This window comes from Ailuropoda melanoleuca, chromosome 15 (genome assembly GCF_002007445.2).
Source record: "Ailuropoda melanoleuca isolate Jingjing chromosome 15, ASM200744v2, whole genome shotgun sequence".
Taxonomy (NCBI): domain Eukaryota; kingdom Metazoa; phylum Chordata; class Mammalia; order Carnivora; family Ursidae; genus Ailuropoda; species Ailuropoda melanoleuca.
This window is the reverse complement of record NC_048232.1, coordinates 46814885-46842809: the sequence shown is the minus strand read 5'-3', so window position 1 is coordinate 46842809 and position 27925 is coordinate 46814885. Positions and strand designations below refer to the sequence as shown.

At 37.3% G+C, this 27925-nt stretch overlaps 1 protein-coding gene across 2 annotated transcripts in view; it reads right to left on the bottom strand.

Moving 5' to 3' along the window:
* Positions 1 to 27925, bottom strand: part of TRHDE (thyrotropin releasing hormone degrading enzyme) — a 367482-nt gene that overhangs the window by 243345 nt on the left and 96212 nt on the right. The window lies entirely within an intron of this gene.

Here is a 27925-nt window from a genome sequence, read left to right as displayed (position 1 = left end):
GAAGGACAAGGAGATGGGTTCTAATGAGTAGCTGCTTTTGGTAACTTCACCAGAGAATGTGTGTGTCTCCATAGGAGGCAGCATTTGAACATATTCCCAAATCCATCTCTACTGAAAAGCATTTCAGACCTAGGGAACATAAATTTAAGTTTCTGAGGGGGAAACAAGAGTGGAATATTCAAGTAAGCTTATAAAGTCATATTATTAGAGAGGAGTGAGCAAAAGGTCAAGGGTGGGTTCTATCAGAAAGGTAACCAGAGGTCGGATCATGGAGGGCCTCCCATGCTGACATGAAAACTTGTTCTAAATTTGAAGGGAAATAACACAGGAGAGACTGATGTAATGCTATTCACATTTTCAAAAGCTCACTCTTGAATGTTGTTTGGACAATAGAATTGGGCGGTAGGGAAAGTTGCAAGAGAATAATTTGGAATCTGTGTCAGTAACCCAGGAGGAAGAAGATGGCGATATGGAATATAGAGTAGCAGTAGAATTAGTGAGAACTAAGAAAATACAGGATAAACTTTGAAGGTAGAAGCCTACAGGACTTGTCAACGGACAGCATAAAGGGTGTGTACAGGAGAGAAGAACCAAAGCTGACTGGTCAACATTTTACCTAAACCTTCTGGTGCTTGGGGCTGCTTTTGCTAAAATAAAGATGGAACAAGGAGCAAGCTCAGTGGGGAAAACAAGACTTCTGAGTTTGGGTGTTTACATTTGCCTATTTGGCCTCTGAAATGTCAATAAGATGGAGCTTCACAGAATATCAGAGGTGAAGATATAAATGTGTGAGTCAACAGCAAACATAAGTCTCCAAATTCATGAACTGAATGTAATCAATAGGGAGACACCAAACAGGAAAAAAAGAGAGAGAAAAGATTCCATTCTTGGATTAGCAAATATTTAGACATGGAGAAAATAAGAATCCAAGAAAGGAGTCTGAGAAATCCTAGCCAGTGAATCAGGAAGAAGCTAGGGTAACATTCCAGAAGCCAAGAAAAGAAACGTTTGAGTAAGTGAGAGATCAGCCCTGTCAAATGCTATTGAGGGGTCAAGTAAAATTAAGTTCCTTATCTAACCATTAAATAGAAGCCTTAGACTTTAGAGGTATTGGTGATACTCAAAGCCTAATTAGAGTAGGCTCAACAGACAAGGGAGGTAAGGAATAGAGACTGTATGGAAAAGACTCTGAAGAGTTTTGCTATAAAGGAACAGAGAAATCAGAGCTAGAGGCAATCAGTGTCAGGGAATATTGTTTGTTTGCTTGCTTAAGACACAGTATATTGAAACCTATTTGTTTAAGGATAATCTAGTTAGGAGGGGAGGATTTGATGACGTAAAATTGGGAGGGTAATTTTATTTTTTGTAAATATTTATTTGTTTATTTTAGAGAGAGAGAAGCATCAGCAGGGGAAAGGGGGAGGAGCAGAGAGAGAGGGAAAGAGAATCCTCAAGCAGACTCCCTGCTGAGCATGGAACCTGAGCAGGGCTCAATCCCAGGACCCTAAGATCATAACCTGAGCCAAAATCAAGAGCCAGCCACTTAACAGACTGAGCTACCTGGGTGCCCTGAGAGGGTAATTTTAAGAGCAACATCTTAAAGCAGGTTTAAGATTGAGACCATTTATGGAAGAGCTGGCCTCATATAGGTTGGTAGAAAAGTCCATCATGACAGGAGGGAAGGCAGGGCATATGGGTGTGGATGCAGATGAATGAAGAAGGAAATTCACTTCTGAATGCTTCTTTTATTTGTTTGTTTTTTAATTAAATAAGCATATAGATCATGGGCTCAGACTCAGGAGGGGAGGAGTGTGCTGGAGATTTGAGGAGAGGGAAGATGTGAGATCATTGTCCTGGAGAGGGGGAGACCAAAAGGACAACAGAAATAGAGTATGATTGCTGCACAGCATAAGGGCCCACTTAACTCTGTGGTCAGAAATTTAAAGTGAATGCCATGACCCAGGCAGTGCAGGCCCAGGACAGACATAGAGTAGGGCTGTGGAGGTTCTGGAGAAGAGACAATGATGCAGAGAGGGGCAAAGGAGTTGAAGATAGCAGCAAGGGGAAGCTTGAACAGTTACAGTGATGCCTCACATCATCTATCCTGGGTGAAATGGGATCTAGGAGATGCGAGGAGGACTGGCTGTGAAAATGTGTAGAATTAATGGGTTGGGGATCCCAGGCAGGAGGAGGGTGACGAATTTTTGGAGCAGAAGCAGAAGAACAAGGCTGGGAAGGTAGGATGCTGCAAAGAAGGAATGGAATGCTTGACATGATGACATTTCCAGGTGGTAGAGGCATTGGAAAAGATAATGTCCAGGGTATGATAACAGACTGGGTAGAGACTATGAAAAAGACTTTTGAATTAGGCAACTAGATTTAATTCCAGATCTGTAGCTCTAATAATAAGAGATATTATTTTTACTAATAATAGTTATTAATAAAAATTATTAGTAAAAATAGACTTCTTGAAGTGCTAAATTCACTAAGCTTCATGCACCGCAGCCCTGCTTCAGAACTTGGGCCACAGGAAGGCGGCCTTCACATGGCAATAGCTATTCCTGAAAAGTGTAGGGTGGAAGAAGGCAAGGGTGGGAAAGGGAAGTACATAACAAACAGTCAATCCCAGAGAACATGTAATATGTTTCAGATCTGTCACATTTTTAAACCTAGCAAATAGTAAAATTGAGGATCTGTTCCGACAGTGTCAGATTTTTGTATATCTGTTGTCAAACATATCAGTCATGGAAGATAAGAGATGAAAAAAACCCTACAAATAAATGATCACAAAGAAGAAAATACACTGATCCTCATTCTTAGATGGCGGTTGATTTATTTTGATATAATGCTGTGCTATAGTTGGGGTGTGTGTGTGTGTGTGTGTGTGTGTGTGTGTGTGTTGTACTGAGCCTAGACAGTGAATCTTAGAATGCTGAGATCAGATGGGAAATGTGTCACAAGTATCACAAAGATGTTACTACAAATTTCATTAAAGTATTGAGCTTACTATTAATAAGTCCTTTTTGTCTTCAAAAATATAACAGAATCAAAAAAATATAGCAGAAGCTAGATTAATATATCAGTACAATTCTCATGCATTTGCTTTTTTCAGTGCTTCCCTGGTAGAGAATGAATGGGTTGGAATTGCCATTAGTAATTCACCTGACTCACACAAACATGCTCAGGTATATATTACCCACTAATGCACTGAGGGCGGTAAAAGTATAAGAAATACTAGCTGAGGGGCGCCTGGNAAAATAAAATAAATAGGCTAACAAAAGACAAAGAAGGGCACTATATAATCATAAAGTGGACAATGAAACAAGAAGATATAATGATTGTAAGTATTTATGCACCCAACACGGGAGCATCCAAATACATAAAACAGCTAATAACAAAGATAAAGGAAATAATCAATAGTAATAAAATAATAGTAGGGGACTTTAATAGCCCACTTACATCAATGGATAGATCATCCAAACAGAAAATCAACGAGGCAACAGTGGCTTTGAAAGACACATTGACCAGATTTAACAGATCTATTCACAACATTCCATCCTAAAACAGCAGAATCCACATTATTTTCAAAGACACATGGAACTTTCTCCAGATTAGATCATAACTTAGATCATATATTAGGCCACAAATCAATTCTTGACAAATTCAAAAAGATCAAAGCCATACCATGCATCATTTCAAACCATAACACTATGAGACTAGAAATCAACCACAGAAGGGGGAAAAAAAAAGGGAAGAACACAAGTAAAAGGAGGTTAAAGGAGGTTAAATAACATGCTACTATACAATGAATGGGTCAACCAAGAAATCAAAGAGGAAATCAAAAAATACGTGGAAAGAAATGAAAATGAAAATGCAATGATCCAAAATTTTTGTGATGCAGCAAAACCTATTCTAAGAGGAAGTTTACAGCAATATAGGCCTTCCTCAAAAAGCAAGAAAAATCTCAAACAACCTACGCTTACACCTAAAGGAGCTAGAAAAAAAAGAACAAACAAAACCCCAAATGAGTAGATGGAAGGAAATAATAAAAATTTAAGTGGAAGTTAAAAAAATAGAAACTTAAAAAATAATAGAACAAATCGATGAAACCAAGATTCGTGGTTCTTGGAAATGATCAACAAAACTGACAAACCTTTAGCCAGGCTCATAAAAAGAGAGAGATGGAGAGGTGGAGAGAGAGAGAGAAGACTCAAATAAACAATATCAGAAAAGAAAGAGGAGAAATAACCAAACCACAGAAATACAAAGGACCATGAGAGAATAATATATGCCAACAAATTGGACAACCTAGAAGAAATGGATAATTCCTAGAAACATTTAACTTCCCCAACCTGAATCAGGAAGAAACAGAAAATTTGAACAGACCAATAACCAGTAAAGAAATTGAATCAATAATCAAAATACGCCCAACAAACAGAAATCCAGGACTAGACAACTTCACAGGGGAATTCTACCAAACATTTAAAGAAGAGTTAATATCTATTCCTCTCAAACTATTCCGAAAAACAGAGAAGGAAGGAAAGCTTTCAAATTCATTCTACAAGGCCAGATTTACCCTGACACCAAAACCAGATAAAGACACTACAAAAAAAGAGAACTACAGGCCAGTATCGCTGATGGACATAGGCACAAAAATCCTCAACATAACAGAAACAAACCAAGTGAACAGTACATTTTAAAAAAATCACTCAGCACAATCAAGGGGGATTTATTCTTGGGATGCAAGAGTAAATGTAAATCATTGATTGATGTAAATCAATCATTGTGATATATCACACCAATAAGAGAAAGAATAAAAACCATATGATCATTTCAATAGATGCAAAGAAAGCATTTAACAAAGTACAGCATCCATTTCTGATGAAAATCCCCAACAAAGTAGAAGAAGAAACATACCTCAACATCATAAAGGCCGCACATGAAAAACCCATAGCTAACATCATACTCAATGGTGAAAACCAAGAGCTTTTTCCCTAAGATCAAGGAATAAGACAACAATGTTAGCATTCACCACGTTTATTCAACATAGTACTGGAAGTCCTGGCTGTAGCACTCAGACAAGAAAAAGAAATAAAAGGTATCCAAATTGGCAAGGAAGAAGTAAAACTTTCATCATTTGCAGATGACATGATTCTATATATAGAAACCCTAAAGACTCCACCAAAAAACAACTAAAACTGATAAATGAATTCAGTAAGGTCACAAAATACAAAAGCAATGTACATAAATCCATCGCATTTCTATACACTAATAATGAAGTAGCAGAAAGAATTTAAGAAAACAATCCCACTTACAATTGCATCAAATATAATAAAATACCTGAGAATAATGAATAATGAACTTAACCAAGGAGGTGAAAAACCTGTAACTCTGAAAACCAAAAAACACTGACGAAAGAAATTGAAGACGATATGAACAAATGGAAAGATATATTAACCTCATGGATTGGAAGACAAATATTGTTAAAATGTCCATACTACCCAAAGCAATCTATGGATTTAATGCAATAAACAGCATTTTTCATGTGACTAGATCAAATAATCCTCAAATTTGTATGGGACCAGAAAAGACCCCAAATTGCAAAAGCAATCTTGAAAAAAAAAGAACAAAACTAGAGGTATCACAATACCAGATTTCAAGACATACTGCAAAGCTGTAGTAATCAAAACAGTATGGTACTGGCTCAAGAACAGACATGTAGGTCAATGGAACAGAACAGACAGCACAGCAATAAACCCTTCAACAAAGGAGGCAAGAATATGCAATGGGGAAAAAAACAGTCTCTTCAGCAAAAGGTGTTGGGAAAACCGGATGAAACTGTACCATTTTCTTACACCATATACAAAAAATAAACTCAAAATGGATCAAGGACTTAAATGTGAGAGCAGAAACCATAAAGTCCTAGAGAGAGCAGAGGCAGTAATTTCTTTGACATTGGCCCCACCGACATTTTTCTACACGTCTCCAGAGGCAAGAGAAATAAAACAAAAATAAACTATTAGGACTACATCAAAATAAAAAGCTTTTTCACAAAGCAAAGGAAATAATCAACAAAACTGAAACACAACATACCAAATGGGAGAATGTTTGCAAATGACATATCCAATAAGGGTTAGCATCCAAAACTACAAAAAACTTATTCAACTCAACCCCCAAAAAACAAATAATCCAACTTAAAAATAGGCAGAAGACCTGAATAGACATTTCTTCAAAGAAGACATACAGATGGCCAACAGACACATGAAAAAATGCTCAACATCAACCATCATCAGGGAAATGCAAATCAAAACCACAAGGAGATATCACCTCTTACCCACCGTAATGACAAAAGTCAAACACACAAGCTGGCGAGGATGTGGAGAAAATGGAACACATATGCCCTGTTGATGGGAATGTGGCCACTGTGCAAAATAGTATGGAGGTTCACAAAACAATTTAAAATAAACTTACCATATGATATGTTAATTCCACTATTGGGTATTTACCCAGGGAATATGAAAACACTAATTTAAAAAGATATATGCACTCTTATGTATATAGCAGCATTATTCACAATAGTCAAGATATGGAAGCAACCCAAGCATCCATCCATAGGTGGATGGATAAAAAAGATGTGATACACACACACGCACACACACACGTGTGTGCGCACATACACTGGAATATTAAGCAGCCATAAAAAAGAATGAAATCTTGCCACTTGCAACAACATGGATGGATCTAGACAGTATAATTCTAGGTGAAAAAGTCAGTCAAAGAAAGACAAATACCATATTACTTCACTCACATGCTGAATTTAAGAAACAAAACAAACAAAAAAAATAGACAAACCACGAAACAGACTCATAACTATAGAGAACAAACTGATGGTTACCACTGGGGAGGTGGGTAGAGGGATGTGTGAAATAGGTGAAGGGGATTAAGAGTACACTTATCACAAATGGCACTGGGTGATGTATGGAATTGTTAGGTCACAAACCGTACACCTGAAATTAATATAACACTATATTAACTCTATTGGACAGAACATTTTTAAAAGATGGTATTATGCATATTTTTTCAAAGGAGAGATAATGGCTGAGTAAGACCTTCCTAAAATATTTTATCTTAAAAAATTGCCTAAATCTTCTCAGCAGATTACCTTAACTGAATGCAAACTATAATAATTCAAGAGAGAAACTATTTTAGTCCATTAATGTACTCCCTTTCTAGTTGACAATTACGTTTTTCAAGCAAAGAAGATATGAGAGCATTATTCAACATGCAAAATATTTCAGTAATCACAGCCTCCCTAATTAAGAAAAAAATTTTTCTCAAATCTGAATAGGATACAATATATGGTAAAATCAAATATGTGATTTAACAAAACTTACATAATCTATAATTCAGTCCTAATATGGCTTATTTAAAATTGTCTCTGTATGCTAGGGACGTGATTTATTAAGTTACTCATAAATATATGGTAATATCTTGAAAGGCATTTCTACCAGTATCTGTGCAAAGTCCCCACTCTCCCAAGGTTTGAGAGTATGCAATACATGTTAAATGGAAGCTTTCCAGGTGTAGAGCTGCTAACGTGCATAACAAACACGTTTACCCTGAGAGTTTTTATTTGGCAGTATGTGAAATCTGATTTTGCTTACAGCTCCATGTTAAATATATGTATGTGTAGTCTAAGATGTATCTCTCTTTTGAAGAAAAGAATTACTCATAGAAATAGCAGTTAATACTAATGCCTAGTTTTCTACATTTACAGTGTCAAAAACCAGGAAATCATGTTTATACTACTAAACTTGAATGCTTTACAAACTACTTTCTGCTGCAGTGTCCTTTAAGTGAATTTTTGCTGTTTAAAATGATTCATTTTACTAATACATTAGAAGACACACTTGCTTAATTGAACAGAAGAATTTAACACACTTTCATAGTGTGTATCTATAGATTAGTATCTAATCTATATTGACCAAATAAATCTGACTCAAAAGGCTTGACACTCATCTGTCAATATCCTAGACAAAATGAAAATGACAAGTAGTAAGATCCCCATTTATTAGATTAAGAAACTGAGGTCCAGAGAGATTTTTGCCCAAGATTAAACAGTGAGTTAGTAGCAGAGTGGGAAATTAAAACTGAAATCATTGCACTCCATTTTCTCCCTTGATAGCCTATTGATCTACATTTTAAAATAGACCACAGACAATTGAGATACAGAAGCAATAAAGAACCTAGAAATCTGTCAGTCATTTATCATTGAAAGTTTACTCTTTAAAAAAAAAAAGTAGTCTTTTTTTCTGGAGTCACAAGAATGACCACACTTTAATAAAGAGAGAAGAAAAGAACACTTTTAATTAAACTTGTGCAGGAGTTATCTAACACCCAGTGAAAAGGAGTTATTTTTGCAGCTTATAGGTCTCATCAATTACAAATTAGGTTTTAATTTGAAATTTCTGCATGCAAACCTTAGCTTTTTCAAAGAAACACGGGTTTTTCATGATAAAAAACTGTTTCTTGGTGGCAAATATAAGTCACGACATTGACATTTATGTTCTCATGTGAATAATATAATAAATAAATCATCCCTATTTCCTATACTTTATTAAGCAGCACAGAAGTAGTTTATTATTATTAAGTAAACAAAAACTTATCAAGTTTCACATCAGATCATTCCAGAAATTGGAAACTTACTCAAGTGCAATGGTTTCCTAATAAGAATGAGATATTCTCCTCTTGAAAACTCAATTCATGATCTCCTAAACCACTGTGCAAAGATTTTTTCTAACACTGGCCTTCTGTAATACTTGGAGTGTAATTTTTCTATTGATTTGGAAACACCTCCAGCTTAGACTAATAAAAATATTTCTATCACATACGTTAAGTATGTAATACTTCAGTTTGCACAACCTGAACAAAGGGTAGAGTGAGGCATACCCTATCAATCCCCAACCCTCTTAACAAAACAAGCTCTGCTTGCATTTCTGTCTATACTGAGGATCCACATAAGATTTAAATTTTTTAAATTGGGTTCTGCTGACTTAAAATAATTGAAAAGTTGTCCATATTTACACAAGGGAAAAAACAGTGAACTAGGGATGATTTAGAATTAAACACTGATATTTCAATAATTCACTTATCCAATGAATATTTATTAAGCAGCTAGTACTTTTCAGTCACTGAGAAACCATATATAATTAACAAGATAAAATTCCTGCCTTCATGAAACTTGCAACTGAGTACCTAAATGCTGTTGTATAAATGGCAAACATATAACACAATGGCATACAAGTGCTGTAAGAAAAATGAAGAAGGACAAGGAGATGAGTTCTAATGAGTAGCTGCTTTTGGTAACTTCACCAGAGAATGTGTGTGTCTCCATAGGAGGCAGCATTTGAACATATTCCCAAATCCATCTCTACTGAAAAGCATTTCAGACCTAGGGAACATAAATTTAAGTTTCTGAGGGGGAAACAAGAGTGGAATATTCAAGTAAGCTTATAAAGTCATATTATTAGAGAGGAGTGAGCAAAAGTTCAAGGGTGGGTTCTGTCGGAAAGGTAACCAGAGGTCGGATCATGGAGGGCCTCCCATGCTGACATGAAAACTTGTTCTAAATTTGAAGGGAAATAACACAGGAGAGACTGATGTAATGCTATTCACATTTTCAAAAGCTCACTCTTGAATGTTGTTTGGACAATAGAATTGGGCGGTAGGGAAAGTTGCAAGAGAATAATTTGGAATCTGTGTCAGTAACCCAGGAGGAAGAAGATGGCGATATGGAATATAGAGTAGCAGTAGAATTAGTGAGAACTAAGAAAATACAGGATAAACTTTGAAGGTAGAAGCCTACAGGACTTGTCAACGGACAGCATAAAGGGTGTGTACAGGAGAGAAGAACCAAAGCTGACTGGTCAACATTTTACCTAAACCTTCTGGTGCTTGGGGCTGCTTTTGCTAAAATAAAGATGGAACAAGGAGCAAGCTCAGTGGGGAAAACAAGACTTCTGAGTTTGGGTGTTTACATTTGCCTATTTGGCCTCTGAAATGTCAATAAGATGGAGCTTCACAGAATATCAGAGGTGAAGATATAAATGTGTGAGTCACCAGCAAACATAAGTCTCCAAATTCATGAACTGAATGTAATCAATAGGGAGACACCAAACAGGAAAAAAGAGAGAGAAAAGATTCCATTCTTGGATTAGCAAATATTTAGACATGGAGAAAATAAGAATCCAAGAAAGGAGTCTGAGAAATCCTAGCCAGTGAATCAGGAAGAAGCTAGGGTAACATTCCAGAAGCCAAGAAAAGAAACGTTTGAGTAAGTGAGAGATCAGCCCTGTCAAATGCTATTGAGGGGTCAAGTAAAATTAAGTTCCTTATCTAACCATTAAATAGAAGCCTTAGACTTTAGAGGTATTGGTGATACTCAAAGCCTAATTAGAGTAGGCTCAACAGACAAGGGAGGTAAGGAATAGAGACTGTATGGAAAAGACTCTGAAGAGTTTTGCTATAAAGGAACAGAGAAATCAGAGCTAGAGGCAATCAGTGTCAGGGAATATTGTTTGTTTGCTTGCTTAAGACACAGTATATTGAAACCTATTTGTTTAAGGATAATCTAGTTAGGAGGGGAGGATTTGATGACGTAAAATTGGGAGGGTAATTTTATTTTTTGTAAATATTTATTTGTTTATTTTAGAGAGAGAGAAGCATCAGCAGGGGAAAGGGGGAGGAGCAGAGAGAGAGGGAAAGAGAATCCTCAAGCAGACTCCCTGCTGAGCATGGAACCTGAGCAGGGCTCAATCCCAGGACCCTAAGATCATAACCTGAGCCAAAATCAAGAGCCAGCCACTTAACAGACTGAGCTACCTGGGTGCCCTGAGAGGGTAATTTTAAGAGCAACATCTTAAAGCAGGTTTAAGATTGAGACCATTTATGGAAGAGCTGGCCTCATATAGGTTGGTAGAAAAGTCCATCATGACAGGAGGGAAGGCAGGGCATATGGGTGTGGATGCCAGATGAATGAAGAAGGAAATTCACTTCTGAATGCTTCTTTTATTTGTTTGTTTTTTAATTAAATAAGCATATAGATCATGGGCTCAGACTGAGGAAGGGAGGAGTGTGCTGGTGATTTGAGGAGAGGGAAGATGTGAGATCATTGTCCTGGAGAGGGGGAGACCAAAAGGACAACAGAAATAGAGTATGATTGCTGCAGCATAAGGGCCCACTTAACTCTGTGGTCAGAAATTTAAAGTGAATGCCATGACCCAGGCAGTGCAGGCCAGGACAGACATAGAGTAGGGCTGTGGAGGTTCTGGAGAAGAGACAATGATGTAGAGAGGGGCAAAGGAGTTGAAGATAGCAGCAAGGGGAAGCTTGAACAGTTACAGTGATGCCTCACATCATCTATCCTGGGTGAAATGGGATCTAGGAGATGAGAGGAGGACTGGCTGTGAAAATGTGTAGAATTAATGGGTTGGGGATCCCAGGCAGGAGGAGGGTGACGAATTTTTGGAGCAGAAGCAGAAGAACAAGGCTGGGAAGGTAGGATGCTGCAAAGAAGGAATGGAATGCTTGACATGATGACATTTCCAGGTGGTAGAGGCATTGGAAAAGATAATGTCCAGCGTATGATAACAGACTGGGTAGAGACTATGAAAAAGACTTTTGAATTAGGCAACTAGATTTAATTCCAGATCTGTAGCTCTAATAATGAGAGATATTATTTTTACTAATAATAGTTATTAATAAAAATTATTAGTAAAAATAGACTTCTTGAAGTGCTAAATTCACTAAGCTTCATGCACCGCAGCCCTGTTTCAGAACTTGGGCCACAGGAAGGTGGCCTTCACATGGCAATAGCTATTCCTGAGAAGTGTAGGGTGGAAGAAGGCAAGGGTGGGAAAGGGAAGTACATAACAAACAGTCAATCCCAGAGAACACGTAATATGTTTCAGATCTGTCACATTTTTAAACCTAGCAAATAGTAAAATTGAGGATCTGTTCCGACAGTGTCAGATTTTTGTGTATCTGTTGTCAAACATATCAGTCATGGAAGATACGAGATGAAAAAAACCCTACAAATAAATGATCACAAAGAAGAAAATACGCTGATCCTCATTCTTAGATGGCGGTTGATTTATTTTGATATAATGCTGTGCTATAGTTGGTGTGTGTGTGTGGGTGTGTGTGTGTGTGTGTGTGTGTGTGTGTGTTGTACTGAGCCTAGAGAGTGAATCTTAGAATGCTGAGATCAGATGGGAAATGTGTCACAAGTATCACAAAGATGTTACTACAAATTTCATTAAAGTATTGAGCTTACTATTAATAAGTCCTTTTTGTCTTCAAAAATATAACAGAATCAAAAAAATATAGCAGAAGCTAGATTAATATATCAGTACAATTCTCATGCATTTGCTTTTTTCAGTGCTTCCCTGGTAGAGAATGAATGGGTTGGAATTGCCATTAGTAATTCACCTGACTCACACAAACATGCTCAGGTATATATTACCCACTAATGCACTGAGGGCGGTAAAAGTATAAGAAATACTAGCTGAGGGGCACCTGGGTGGCACAGCGGTTAAGCTTCTGCCTTCGGCTCAGGGTGTGATCCCGGCATTCTGGGATCGAGCCCCACATCAGGCTCCTCCGCTATGAGCCTGCTTCTTCCTCTCCCACTCCCCCTGCTTGTGTTCCCTCTCTCGCTGGCTGTCTCTATCTCCGTCAAATAAATAAATAAAATCTTTAAAAAAAAAAAAAAAGAAATACTAGTTGAGGTAATTAATTGCTTAGACTTGGAAATGTTCAGATGAACTATTTTCAGCCTACCTTAATGTACTTAATTTAAATTTGTTAACAGTCACCAGTGTCTAATAAAATGGGGGCAAGACAACACTTTCTGAGCTCTCCAACTCTAAACACTGAGAAACTTCACTAATAGCCCAGGTAACAGGTAGATTCTGAAGATGCTACTTCCGACAGGATTTACAGGAGCTCTATGGAGCAGTGTGTATTTGTGACATGAATTTTATGCCTCTCATCTCCCAAAACAGCTCTTACTTTTCTTAGGTACAACAAACTGCCTAAGAAAAAACTATACAAAGACGAAAGTCATAATTAGTTCTGATAATTGGCCTACCTTAATAGATTATCAAGACTATTTAATTCCACGCCATCATAATCCCAGGCATCCGGGACATCTCTCATCATCTTGAGTCTTTCCCACATTTCTATGTGCACATTCCCTAATCTTCAAATCCACATCTGCTCCAAACTCTTCCATTCTACCCTTTGGAACTCCCTATGTGTTATTAGCAAGTTCTACATTCTTAACTTCTTTTCTGAATGTTTTGTTTACTTTTTAGGCCTAACCAAAACTTGTCTGTATTTTGAAGGGCACCTATTTTCCTGTCTCTCAAGTGGAGGTGAGTTTTCTTTCACACCCCACAACACACAAGCCTGGAAATGTCATCCTTGTTGAATGCTACTTACATGTACCTTCTCTACCACCTTCCTAAAATCCCAGCTAACTTGAGTTAATACAAATAATGATGCTGCCCCTTCCTCATCTTGACTGAATTTATCCAGTATTGCCTTCCAGGTATTGTATTTCATTAAAAAATGTCTCACTGAAGATCCTGAAACACTGACTTTCTTTCTACCACTCTTCTGCCATCTTTATCGGTTGTTTCAATGTCCATATTGATAATCCCTCAAAACCTTTGAAAGGCTTTGATCTCCTGAGTTCTAATGATATTTTCCACTGACCCACCCCATCCATGTTCATACCCTGGACATTATCTTTTCCAATGCCTCTACCACCTGGAAATGTCATCATGTCAAGCATTCCATTCCTTCTTTGCAGCATCCTACCTTCCCAGCCTTGTTCTTCTGCTTCTGCTCCAAAAATTCGTCACCCTCCTCCTGCCTGGGATCCCCAACCCATTAATTCTACACATTTTCACAGCCAGTCCTCCTCGCATCTCCTAGATCCCATTTCACCCAGGATAGATGATGTGAGGCATCACTGTAACTGTTCAAGCTTCCCCTTGCTGCTATCTTCAACTCCTTTGCCCCTCTCTGCATCATTGTCTCTTCTCCAGAACCTCCACAGCCCTACTCTATGTCTGTCCTGGGCCTGCACTGCCTGGGTCATGGCATTCACTTTAAATTTCTGACCACAGAGTTAAGTGGGCCCTTATGCTGTGCAGCAATCATACTCTATTTCTGTTGTCCTTTTGGTCTCCCCCTCTCCAGGACAATGATCTCACATCTTCCCTCTCCTCAAATCACCAGCATACGTTTCCCCTCCTCAATCTCAGCTATTTCTCCCTACTATCTCCCTTCTTAATTTGGAACATTATTAGACATTGTAGAGGAAAATAGGCATGGTAATCCCGACCAAAAAAAGTCAAAGTTTCCAAATGGTATTCATTTTAAGTATGAATGGGAAATAAATTATATAAGGGTATTCAATATAACAGTCTACACATAAATATGTAATATGTAATTAGGTATATAAATTAATCAATTGTATATATCTAGTTTAAAATTAATATATTAATAAATTGATACATAATATATAAATAATACATTAATAATTATTACTACAAATGCAAATTCTATTAATTTATATATTCTGCATGTACTTATGAGTAAATGGATGTCTTCAAGAAGAACAAAGTGTACTAATTATTTTGAATGTACTGATTTAGTTTGATTCTTAAACATTTATAAAAATACAGAGAACTAAATCCCTAATAAGGGTCTCTTGGTTCGAGGGATTTGTAAATTTTATATTGTTGAACTGAAGAGGTTATCTACTAACGCAGGACTCAGCAGACTATAGCCTATGGGCCAAATCCGGCCAACCGTCTTTTTCTGTAAATGAAATTTTATTGAAACAAAGCCACATTCATTCATTTATATGTTATCTACACCTCCTTGCTACAATGGCAGAGTTGAAAAGTTGCCACTGAGAGGGTATGATTCACAAAGCTCGAAATGTTTTCTTTCTGACCCTTTACAAAGAAAGTCTGCCGAACACTATGATATTTATTATGGGAACTTCTTTAAATGATTAAAATTCTTTCTAATCACAGATCTTTTTTCAGTACAGATGAGAGGGCAGGGTGAAGCAAAGAAACAGATATTTAAGAAGGTAAATCAATAATTTCTTCCTAAATGATCAAAGTAAATCAGGCAAAATAGAATTATTATTGGAAGGCCTGAATAATTCAAGTGGGTGCGAGGATCTTTATTTTAGCCATGTCTTCACTGGCATCCTACCACAACCTAAGCAAACAGTACTGAAAATTACCTGTAAGATTATTATTCAGCTTGGGCTTCCATAACAAAATACCACTGACTGGGTGACTTATACAACAGAAATTAATTTTATCATAGTTCTGGAAGCTAGAAATCCAAAGCCATGTTGCCAGCCTGGTTAGGTTCTGGTGGGAGCTTTCTTTCTAGATTGTAGACAGCTGTCATGATCTCACATGAAAAACAGAGACAGAGACAGATCTCTCTTTTCCCTTTCTTATAAAGTCCTAATCCTATCAGATTAGGACCATTCTTGTAACCTCCTAATTATCTCTTAATTACCTCTTATACCCAAGGAAGGTCACATTGAGGGTTAGAGCTTCAACATATGAATTTGAAAGAGATACAATTCAGTTCATGCTGATAGGTGTAAGAAATTATGATTTTGGGTATACCCAAATTTCTGATACAGACATGAAATGTTGGTTCTGTCCACTAGAGAAATTTGGCTCATTAAGTTTCATACTGTGTACCAGCTGACTTTACTAATATTAATAAAAATTGACAGGCTATATCTCAATGTACTTAAGAAGCTAAATGATCCTAAACATTATCAATCTACCAATTATTTTACAGCTTAGTGAATATTTTTGAGTCTATAAAATAAAAAGAAATGCTAAACAATTTAAAAGCTTAAAAACACCTTATTCTATACTGTTGAAGACACACTCTAGGTCATTCATGAGTTATTTCCCATACAAAGACAGAATCCATAAAGGAAAAAAAATAAAGCTAATAAAGAATAAATCTAAGTTACAAACCATTAAAATTCCTCCAACTGAAAAATGGCATATGGGACTCACCCTCTCTTTTAAAATTACCCTTTAAAAAGCTTCAGAAATGCCCTAAAGGCTTCATTTACAACTACCATATTGGATTCGCTCTGTTTGTGTATTGCAACCTCCCTTACAGGCTAAGGTTTCTTTTACACTTCAGTCTGTTTTACATTTCAAAGTCCATAAGCAGAAGCATCAAAATTCTCACAGACAGTAATGAAATATTTTAACACAAAAAGGTGGACCAGTAGCACATTTTCCATCTGAAATCTCCAAAAGTTTCCGTCTCAGTCCTGGATCCCCCAGTGTCATAGTGAATAGAGTCACAATTTTTAAACTTGAAAAAACAGCTGATTTTATAATAATAATTCAACCTAAATAATAACATCATCTGTATATTAGGTAGAATTATTTTTTCCCTAAGGTTCTCTTTTCTTGTAAAAATCTGTCAATATCCATCCAAGTTGAATTTGATATGGTTCGATGGATTTGATGAGGACCGATCTCCTGTATTAGACAACAGAGTAAACAAAGTACACCTTCCCTTAGCTTACAACAGCACATCTGCTTTCCACCCTATGAAATTCTAAATAGATATTCCTCGGTTTACAGCAAGGATTTTTATTACCCTCCATTATCTGATAAGATCAAAAGACCTTAATGCCAAAGGTAAATATGCCCTGATCAGGATTACCACTTAAATTTCCTAACCCTTTGAAATGATAATCAATTAGGAAATAATTACTGCATATCTTTACCTGGAAACATTTGAAAAGTTCTGAATTGGATAAAGACACCATCACAAATACACTGAAACAAAGACAAGAAAAAAAAATGTATTTTGACTATTTCTGTCTTAGAGAGCATCTTGCCTTAATTGACTTTTAGATGCTTAACCTTAATTTACATAACTATCCCTCAGTCTCAGTTTCTTGAAATGAAGCTATTCTGAAAAACCTTCTGATCTCAATGTAAGCTATTTTAGCTCTACAGTTTATGGGAATGGTCACCTTTCTTTTAAAACCGCCTGATTGTCAGTGCTTCTGTCAGCAGTAATCCCCAGCCTAGAATTTAATGAAATGTTCCTCCCTTTCTCTAGGGCTTTGGATTGCTATTTGGCTATAATTAACTCCAGACTGACCAGTGAAGCCAGTGAAGGAAGAACTCACTCCCAGAAAAGGATTATTACAGCCATTATTTTGTTCTAAATACAGCTGCTCTGTCTAGAAAATACAAATTATTTATCTTGCTATGTTAATTTCAAATAACCAAGAAAGAGAGAAAGAAGCATAGAAAGATTGCTCCCTTTCACTGTAGCTACATAGGAAAGTAAGCCACAGGGGAAAAAATGAAAGCTCATAGTTTTTCAAGCTTGTCATAATCTTCTAAACTCCAGTTGAGAGGAACTGACATCAAACCTTCATTTGAAGACCTATTGTAATATAGTAAATCCTGTTGAATCTCCTTTCAAAATATGTCAAAATCTGTCCACTTCTCACCATCTCCACTGTCACCAAGCTGGTCCAATACAACATTATTTCTCAGATTAATGCAGTAGCTTCTCTCTGCTTTGGCCTCGCCCCCCAACCTGCCCTTCCCTCAACAGTCTGTTCTAAATGAGGCAGCCAATGTGATCCCTTAAAAATGGAAGCCATGCTAGGGGCACCTGGGTGGCACAGTCAGTTAAGCATCCGACTCTTGGTTTCCACCCAGGTTGTGATCTCAGGGTTGTGAGATCGAGCCCTGCATCAGGCTCCGTGCTCAGAGTGGAGTCTGCTTGAGACTCTCCCTCTCCCTCTGCCCCTCCCCACTTATGCTCACTCTCTCTCTAAATAAATAAAAATCTTTAAAATTTAAAAAAAAAATGTAAGTCAAGTCAGCCATGCCAGATCATGCCTGTTATGAACAGAATTGTATCCCCTCCAAATTCATATGTTGAAGCCTTAACTCCCCATGTGATGGTATTTGGATATGGGGCCTTTGGAAGGGAGATAATTACATTTAGATGAGATAATTGCATTCATGATGTGATAGTGCCCTTACAAGAAGAAACGCCAGAGAGCTTGTTCCCTCTCCTGCTGTGTGAAAACACAGCAAGAAGGTGGCCATCTGCAAGCAAGGAAGAGAGCTCTCAACAGAAACAAGCTATCCAGGTACACTTATCTCAGATTTCCAGCCTCTAGAACTGTGAGAAAATAAATTTTGGGTGTTTAAACCACCCAGTCTATGGTATTTTGTTATGGCAGCCTGAGCAGACTAAAGCCATGCTTCCAAACAAAATAAAAGTGCATATCTTTCAATGGCCAACCAACAAGTTCCTTCACAACCTGGCCCCACTTCCTCACAGACTTCATCTCCCTCCACCCTCAGTCTCACTCGTTTTGCTCCAGGCATGCTGGTCTCCTTGCTATTTCTTTAATAAGTCAGACACCCTCCTTCTCAGGATACCCTCAATCTTTCAGATTTTGAATTAAGTGTCCCCATTTCAGCAAGGCATTCCCTGACCATTCACCCTGTTCAAAACCGCAACCTACTAACATTTCTGAGCTTTCTTCTCTGCCTTATTTCCTCTACAGCAGTTATCACTTTTTAACACTATATATTTACGTATTATTTACCTCTCTCCTTTATTAAAATATAAGCCCAGTGAGGACTGTTGTCTCTTGCTAACTGCTGATTCTCCAGTACCTAACAGAACAGTGTCCAGCATATAGTAGATANATAAGAAATAATCAGTAAGGTTGCATTTTAAATAGAAGGGTCAAAGAAGACCTCACTGGAAAAGGTGGTATTTCAGCTATGCATGTATCTGAAGGAAAAGTGTTCTAGGCTTTGGGAGGAACAGGTGCAAAGGCCCAAGACTGGTGCATGGTTGGTATGGTGGACAAACAGCAAGGAAGGCACTGTAGCTGAAACAGGGAGAATGAGTAGGACAGAAGTAGAAGATGAGGTCAGAATGGCAGCAAAAGGGGGCGCCTGGGTGGCACAGCGGTTAAGCGTCTGCCTTTGGCTCAGGGCGTGATCCCGGCATTATGGGATCGAGCCCCACATCAGGCTCCTCGGCTGTGAGCCTGCTTCTTCCTCTCCCACTTCCCCTGCTTGTGTTCCCTCTCTCTCTGGCTGTCTCTATCTCTGTCAAATAAATAAAATCTTTAAAAAAAAAAAAAAAGAATGGCAGCAAAAGGCCAGATCCTCAGGCATCTTGCAGGACAATGGAAGAATTCTGGATTCTATTCTACTACTAATGGGAAGCCACTGGAAAGTTTGAGCAGGAGAGCAACTTCATCAGACACGTCCAATAGTCTTCATAAGAACCCAGTAAATTCAAATATCTCATGTTCTCACACCACTTGAACTTCACATTTCGTTTTGGTTGGACTCTTGACCCAGGCAAGAAAGCAGGGAGGCTGGAATGAGAGTAGTGACCATGAAAATGGTGAGAAGTGGTCAGATTCTGGATATATGTAGACTATGAAACCAAAAAGATTTGTTGATGGTTTAGACATGTAACATGAGAGAAAAAGATTATAGTTCCAATCTTTTTTTATCAAAACAACTTGGAAGGAATAAAGTTGCCCTTTCCTAAAATGGGAAAGGCTACAAAAGAAGGAAGATAGTGGTGTAAGATCTGGAGCTCCAATCTGAACATATAACATTGAGATATTCTTTAAGCATCCAAATATAGATGTCAGATAGTCAGTAGAATGAAGAAGTTTGGAGGGGAGAAGAGAACCAGGCTGGATCTATACATTTGGAAATCATCGACATCAACACATGGTATTTAAAGCCATGAGGCTAGATGAGGTCACCAGCAATGTAGATAGCAAAGAGAAAAGGTCCAAAACTTGAGCCCTGAGATACTCCAATATGAATTAGCTGGAGAGGGAAAGAAATGGGGAAAATAGGCTTGGAAAGAATGGCCAGTGAGTTGGTGAAAAAGAAGAAAAAAATGTGTTTTCCAGAAAGACAAGAGAAAAATGTGTTTCAAAAGGTTGGAGAGAACAACTGTCAAATGTTGCTGACAGCTCAAGAGGAGGACTGAGAATTGGCCATTGGATTTAGCAAGGTGAAGGCATAATTGAATTTGACGAGAACAGTTTTAGTACAGTGTTGGGGCAAAAGGCTGATGTAGAGGGCGTTCAAGAGACAAAGGAAAGAGAGAAACTGGAGTGAGTGCAGATGGACAACACTTTCAAAGAGTTCAGCTGTAAAAGGAAAGAGAGGATGGTGCAGCAGCTGGAGTGAGTGTGCATGTGTGTGGTTGAGTTGGGAGAAACAGCCTCATATTTTCAATGTTAATGGGGAAAGGTCCAAAAAAGAAAATTGAAGATTCAGGAGTGAGAAGGGAAAACTGCTAAAGTGATATCTTTGAGCAGGTGAGAGAGGTTGCGATCAAGTGCACAAAGGAGGAAGTGCCCAAAGCTGGAGCGACACCACTTGACCTACAGTAATAGGAAAGAATACAGAGTCTGTGGCACAAGGCCTGGGCAATGACTACATATGAAAACATTGGAAGGAGTTATTTCCTAACTTAATGGCCATGTTGTAAGGGCCAACTAACTCTGTTGGAAAATGAGCAACAATGCCTTGGAGGTCTCTTTATAAATACGCCCTGATTAAATTAAGCACTTTCTAAAATTGCATTTATTTTCGGGATAAGCAATCTTTCACAAATCCTGATTAAACCAATGAAAATACACTTAGGAGTAAATCCAAAGCCGTGAAAGTTTGAAATTCTTAAAACTGAAAAAGGAGGAAGGAAGGTAGTAAGCAAACTGAACATGGAACAATACAGGTTAACTAGCAAAATAATAAAAAACATCTCTTCAACTAGATTTTAAGCTCCTAGTGGAAGAGGCAATTATTATCATTCCTGAGTACAATGTACATACTAACTACTCAACAAATGCTTGCTGAATTAATTAGTTAATTCAGTTCTATAGTTGGTTTTTGTTGCATTAAATTCTCCACTCAGTATTCTTGTGGTTTGCTGGTTTACTGCAGTAATAATCTCACGCATCATTCCCACTAAAATGCATTGTTTCATTGATTTCTTTCTTCTTTACTGTTCTCTCTTTTTTTGAATTAGTGATTAAATATCGTAAACACTGAATATCATATATATATGTTTTGTTTGTTAGTATAGAAGTGGATAGCATGTAATAGCTGCAAAATAGCTTAACAAGAACAGTTAAGTGGCCATATTATGGAATAATTAATGAAGGGGAAAATGCCTTGTTAAACTGTGTTAAAATAACTGTAATATATTGAAGTAACTGTGCCCATTTTAATAGGATTTGGTGGTGTTTTACTACAAACGGTTGTTAGAGTGGGGGTTAGGAATATATAAAAAATATTTCCCATTGAGAGAAACGATAACTGCTCTTTTGGTTTACGAGAAAATCACCATATGAAGGGTTTTTCAGAAATGGACGACCTTCATAAAATAGGGAGAGACTATATTTATTTGATTCTAAAGAAGGGAGAAAGGATAGTCACTTAAGGAAACTCATTTCTCTACATTACCTGGTAACCCAGAAGGCAAAGTACTGCCCCATCTGCTCCCTCAACAATGTACTAGAATGTGAAGCCACAGGGAGAGCCTTACATTAGTTTCCACTAAAAAAACCATAGAATTAAACAGATCCAGTATAACTCCAAATATTTTCAGGAATTCTGATTGAAAAAAGCATCTTGGGAGTAAACTGACATTATACATAATTAGACCAGCCTATATAAAGAAACTCTAGAGATTTTATTTTTATAAAAGCAGCGTTACTGGAGTCAATAAATATATACATAGTATTCAATGTTTACCTAAACAAAAGCAAGGTAAAAAAAAAAGTCATACTTTAAAAAAAATGAAGTTTCAAATAATAACTGAGGTATGAGATGTAAACTAAGATGGAAATAGGATTATATAATTATCATTTCAAATTAGAAACAACAAATATATCCACTACTTAAAAAAGATATGGGGCGCCTGGGTGGCTCAGTCAGTTAAGTGTCCAACTCTTTTTTTTTTTTCAATTTTATTTATTTATTTGACAGAGAGAGAGAGATGGAACACAAGCAGGAAGAGAGGGAGAGGAAGAAGCAGGCTCTCCCCTCAGCGGGGAGCACGACGCAGGGCTCAATCCCCTGAGCTGAAGGCAGATGCTTAACGACTGAGCCACGCAGGTGCCCCTAAACCTCCAACTCTTGATTTTGGCTGAGGTCATGATCTCAAGGTGGTGGGATCGAGCCCCTCCTCAGGCTCTGCACTCAGCTCAGAGTCTGCCTGTCTCTCTCCCTCTGCACTTCCCAACCGCCCCCACCCCGCGCTGGATCTCTCTTTCTCTCTTACACACAAATAAATAAATAAAATCTTTAAAATAATAAAAAATAAAGAAAAAATACATAACCACAGAGAGTGAAATACTTAGCAGTCAATACAAATATTTTATGAAGGAAAAATCTCCAAAGCTTTACTACTTGCAAATAGCCCATTATTATCACCATCGTCACCATCATCATCACCACCACCACCACTACAATAAAAAAGTGAATGCATCTGTGATAGCTCAAAATGCAATCATTCAAGCTAGCCTCTCCTATTCATGTACTTCAATAGGCCTTTTATCTCATAAGTTACCCCATAACTTATCCCATTATAGAAAAATAAATAGACTCTATCAACATGATACATAAAGTCCAAGGTATCCATGGGCTTTCCCTAGTACACAAATCTCAAAATGACTTCTCCCCCTTCTTCTCCACCTCTGATTAAATGTATTTCTTTTTTCAGTACTGAAATAAAGATAAAGCTTCTTTTTATGTGCATTTCATGCCTGTAGCATTGTGCAACGATCCCACATTCTTAACTTAACATGGTACTATATTTTTGCTCTACAAAATTTCGGTGTTTGATTATATTCCCTATTGTGTGAGTCTCTAATCCATTAATTTTAGTAAATATGGTATTCTCTCCTCAACAAAACCACAATCTCCTTGAGGCCAGAAATTCTTGTTACAAAATACCTATGGCTCTTTCTACAATCACAGCACTGTGCCAAGTAGGTAATGAATTCTTCATAAAAGCACAGTGTACTGAAAAGAAGCAATCAAGCAAACTCCTTTACAAAACTTACTGATTTACAAATTACAAAATAGCAGCAAAAGGAAACTAAAAACTATCTGCCATAATTAATTGAAATATAAATAGGATGAATAACAAAATAATACATATCTGAGTCACTTTATCTGCCATCTAATTAACTTATAAAGCAGCTATGATGAAGAAAACATTTAAAATATTCAAGTATAGAGTGGGGGATGGGCGAAAGAAAAGATGGGGATTAAGGAGTCCATTCGTCTCATGATGAGCACTGGGGGATGTATGGAAGTGATGAATCACTATATTGTACACCAGAAACTAATATAATACTGTACGTTAACTCTACTGGAATTAAAATAAAAGAATAAAATAAAATATTCAAATATATTTTCTATTAGTTGATGACATTATGAGTTATAAAACATGTGCTTCTTTAATTTTAATGTGTCTCCAAATTTTCTACAAGGACCATATATTACTTTTAACATCAATATGAAATTAACAAAAAATAGCTATTACATTATTTCTTCAGCAATCAGATTATCTAGTTTATTAAGGTGATCCATATTTAATTCTCTGAATTCTCAACATTTCTGGGATCCGTTTCAGCAGAATCTCAAGGATCTGGAGACAGACAGCCTGGGCTTGAATTATAAATCCACTAATTCCTGCTGTGTGAACTGAGTACATTACGGAGTCACTTAGTCCCTAAATTTCCTCACCCAGAAAATGAGAAAATAACAGGTACTACCTCAAAAGGCTGTGAAAAAAGAGTAAATGCATTAGAATGCACAAAGTCCTGAAGAGTGGCCCATATTTTGTAAATACAAACCCATTCACTTTTGTAGTTGTGTTCAATGTTTTTGAGATAAGAGGAAAGATAACTTACTTCTTTATATATCTACAATAACCTTGTTTTAAAGTAAACCTCCATGTCTCTGAGAGTTCTTGAGAAAATAAGCCACATCGTTATAGAAAGGCTTCCTGTGTTATCTCCTCTAGGCGCTATACCTCTCATTATAACCTAACACCAATAAAGAGGAAATCTCTACAAACCTCATACAAAGAAGTTTTGATTCCCTAATTTAGAGATTTTAAAAACAAATCCTCATACAGTGTACGTTGGCTGCTTATTTCGGCTTAAAATGTTAAAGGAATATCTTTGTGCAGCAAGGAGAATAAATTACTGTCCTAAGAGCAAGCATCAGAATACCTCTTAGAGAACCATTCTGATAAACTACTTGGAGTGGAAACTCAAATCCTTAGAGACGAGCTCACACAAGATGATGCCACAGTAGAGGAAGTTAAACAATTCAGCACTGGAAATGAAAAAGAACTTGGTAAGACAGAAGATATTGCAGAATTTATGACAGAACAGCAAAGTGACTTTTAAGGAAAGGAAGATCCAATATCACATTTTATGAGTTTGTTTGGTTTCATTTTGGTTTTTGCAATGTAACACCCTGGCATTCACACACGCACACATTGCCTCCCAAGCTTCAGTAATATCAGGTTAACGGGCAGGAAGTTTTCTTACTTGTTTTGATTTTTGGTTTCCTAATGCACATCAAAGAAAGACAAGTCTGTGTCTCCCTTGATGTAGTTTGGGAAAGGTACAGATCTGCAAGCTACCAGTCCACAGAAACACTGGATTAGTTCCTCCTTGTTCCTATTCTCTTTTCTATCTGCTCTCACAGCTCTGGCAAGCCCATCCAAACTCGTAGCTTTTCTATATCATTATATGCTGGCAAATGGGTATCTCTAGCTAGATTAATCTACTCACCCACACTCCATATCTATAAATTCAACTGTCTATTTGAATTTCTTTCAGACATCAAGGTGCTACTTAAATGTTTAATGTACACATCAGTGTCAAAAGGCAACTCCTTCCACAATCATTCTGTCTCAGTAAAAGGCAATTCCACCCTTCTCATTTCAAAAAACAAAAAAACAAAAACAAAAAACAAAAAAAAAAAGAAACACCCAACTTTGGAGCTGTCCTTGGTACCTCTCTCTCACATCCCACATTCTGTTCATCAGCAAATATTTTTGCCTCTGTTTTCAATATATATCAAGAATTGGATCACTTCCAACTACCTCACTGTTAACATCTTAGTCTAAGCAACCATCATACTTTGTCTGAATTTTGCTGGAGCCTCTTATCTGTTTTTCATGCTCTGTCCTTTCCCCCTCATCAGGGTCTCTCAACCTCAGCACTACCGACATTGGGAGCTAGTTTTGCTGTGAAGGCTGTGCTCAAAACTACCAATAGATTTCCATCTCATCCAGAAAAAAAAGAAAGAAAAAGCCATAGTCCTTACCATGGCCTGCTGGCTCTACATGATTGGTCACCCACCCATTAGTCCTTCCTTGACCACATCTCCTTTCTCACCCACTTACTCACTCTGTTCTAGTCATACTTGCCTACTTGCCTCTCTGTATATCCCTCAAACATACCAACAAGCTCCCATCTCCAAGTCTGGGCACTTTGTTCCCTCTATAAAGACCTATAGGTCTTTGTTCCTATATCCTTGTCCCACAATATCCATTTGGCTTTCTCCTTCGCTCCCTTAGATTCTTTGCTCAGAAGTCAGCTTCCCAAGAAAGCCTTCTGTATTCACTCATTTTAAGATTTCAGCTCCCTTCCCATGCCTCACCTGCCCCCCACATTTCTTATACCTCCATTCTAGCTTTATTTGTAATGGCATTTATCTCCATTTGATATACTACATGTGTTAATAATTTCTTTAATGCCTGTCTCTACCTAACAGAACATAAGTCCCAGAGGAAAGGGATTTTTGCCTATTTTTATTCACCACTGTATCCCCATCACATGGAAAAGTGCCCACAGGGGGCAATCAATAGTACTTATTAAATAAATGAGGGAAGAAAGAGAGGAGGAAGGGAAAGAAGGAAGGAAGAATGGAAGGAAAGATAGAAGTGGGGAGGGATAGAGGGTAGAATAGGTCTTGGAAACCACCCTAGGTAGATCTGAATGGTTCAAGGCAGATGCAACTGACATCTAGGATACATCTACAAGCACCATTAAGAAAGACTGAGTTGGTTTCCATAGACCTTATTTAATCATTATATACAATGGAAACTAAGGATTTGTCAAAATGCTTCTGTGCTTAGGAATTTTATGTAGGGAGTATTTAGAAAACATACTCATAAATCCATTAATAAATAGATCTAAATACCTATAGATATATAAAATAAATAGAACTTTAAAAGGAATTTTATAAAGTGCCATGGGCTGTGGTAACTCCCCCAGATACATACAAAGGAGTGTGCTGGAGTAAGTCAAATCATTCAATTATATACACCATAAGGAGCTTAACAAGTAATAGTAACAGTGAACAAAGCTCTTTTCCACCAGATGAAAGCCTGCACGGTTCAGTTGTGAGTGAAAGAGAGGAACAGAAATGCTTCCTGCTGCAAGCTGACAGTTACATGGAACCCCCTGAAGTTATAAATTGAGTTCCTCTACTAATTACTGGTCTGAAGGGGACAAAGATCCACATTTTATTTCTCTTGCTGAACTTGCAACATAAGCACTTGTGAATTTTACATTAGGGTCAAGCTGGGAAGTTCCCAGCTGGTTTTACCTGGAGTAGAGAACAGTGTCACCTCCCATGCAAATGAGGTCAGATAGTCCTTCCTGCCTTGGGTGCCTACCAGGGAGATTTCAGTGTAACAGATTCTAATAGGGAAGTTGATATAGAGGGGAAAAAGAGAAAGAAGGAAAGAAGACAGAACAAAACTAAACTAAATATAGATCCTATCTGAAATAAAATTTTGTTTAGAAATCTGAAATAAAATCATATGGATTCTAAAAGCACACATTTCAAAAAGACCTCAGAATTTTGTAATATCATTCCTTAAAATTGTGTGCCATACCCATTTTGGTAACAATATCAACTATTCTACCTACTTTCTCAACAAAAGACCAATAAAGCTACACAGCAGGCAGTTACTTTAATAAAATAGGTCCAGTTCTCCAGAGAGACGAACCTGTGGTTCAAATACCAACACTTTTGATCAGGTAAGCACTTTATTCTTGCCAATGTGCAATCACTTTTATGTGGATGCTGATTAGAAATGTTCTGGGAAGGAAAAAAGATGGAAGGGGGGAAGGAACAAAAGACTGCTATTTCAAAATAGGTTTTCTGAGAAGGAAAAATAACTTCAGGACTTCTAATGGGTACATGTACCCTTTCTAACTTCCTGAAAAGTTATAGTTCACTCCCCAGCAAAAGCAGGAGCTTCACTCAAATTAGGATAGTAGCATTCATTTATTCATTCAACAAACAACTATTGAACATACTGTCTTTATAAAAGGAAGAAGCATCAGAGTATTCATGGTGAACATAATCTCCATTATACAATTCCCTTTTCTCTTTTGTTTTTATTCTACTTGCTACAACTGTATTGAAACATAAATGGAAAAAAAAATAATCTGAGGGATAGCAAATACATTGTGGTCCAAGATCTGAGAATTAGGAAACAGAAAATAATCAATGAGTGTCTTCTCAGTGTAAAACACAGAAGAGTTCTTGGAGTCATCAAGCCTTAGCTTGAAATCCCAGCTCCACCACTAACTGGCTGTGTGAATGAAGAAAAGATTCCCTGGATGTCAACCAAGTCCCTTGAGTGGAAAATGTTCTAACAGTACCTACCCATCTAGTACTTGCAAGGATTAAATGAGATGTTCCCA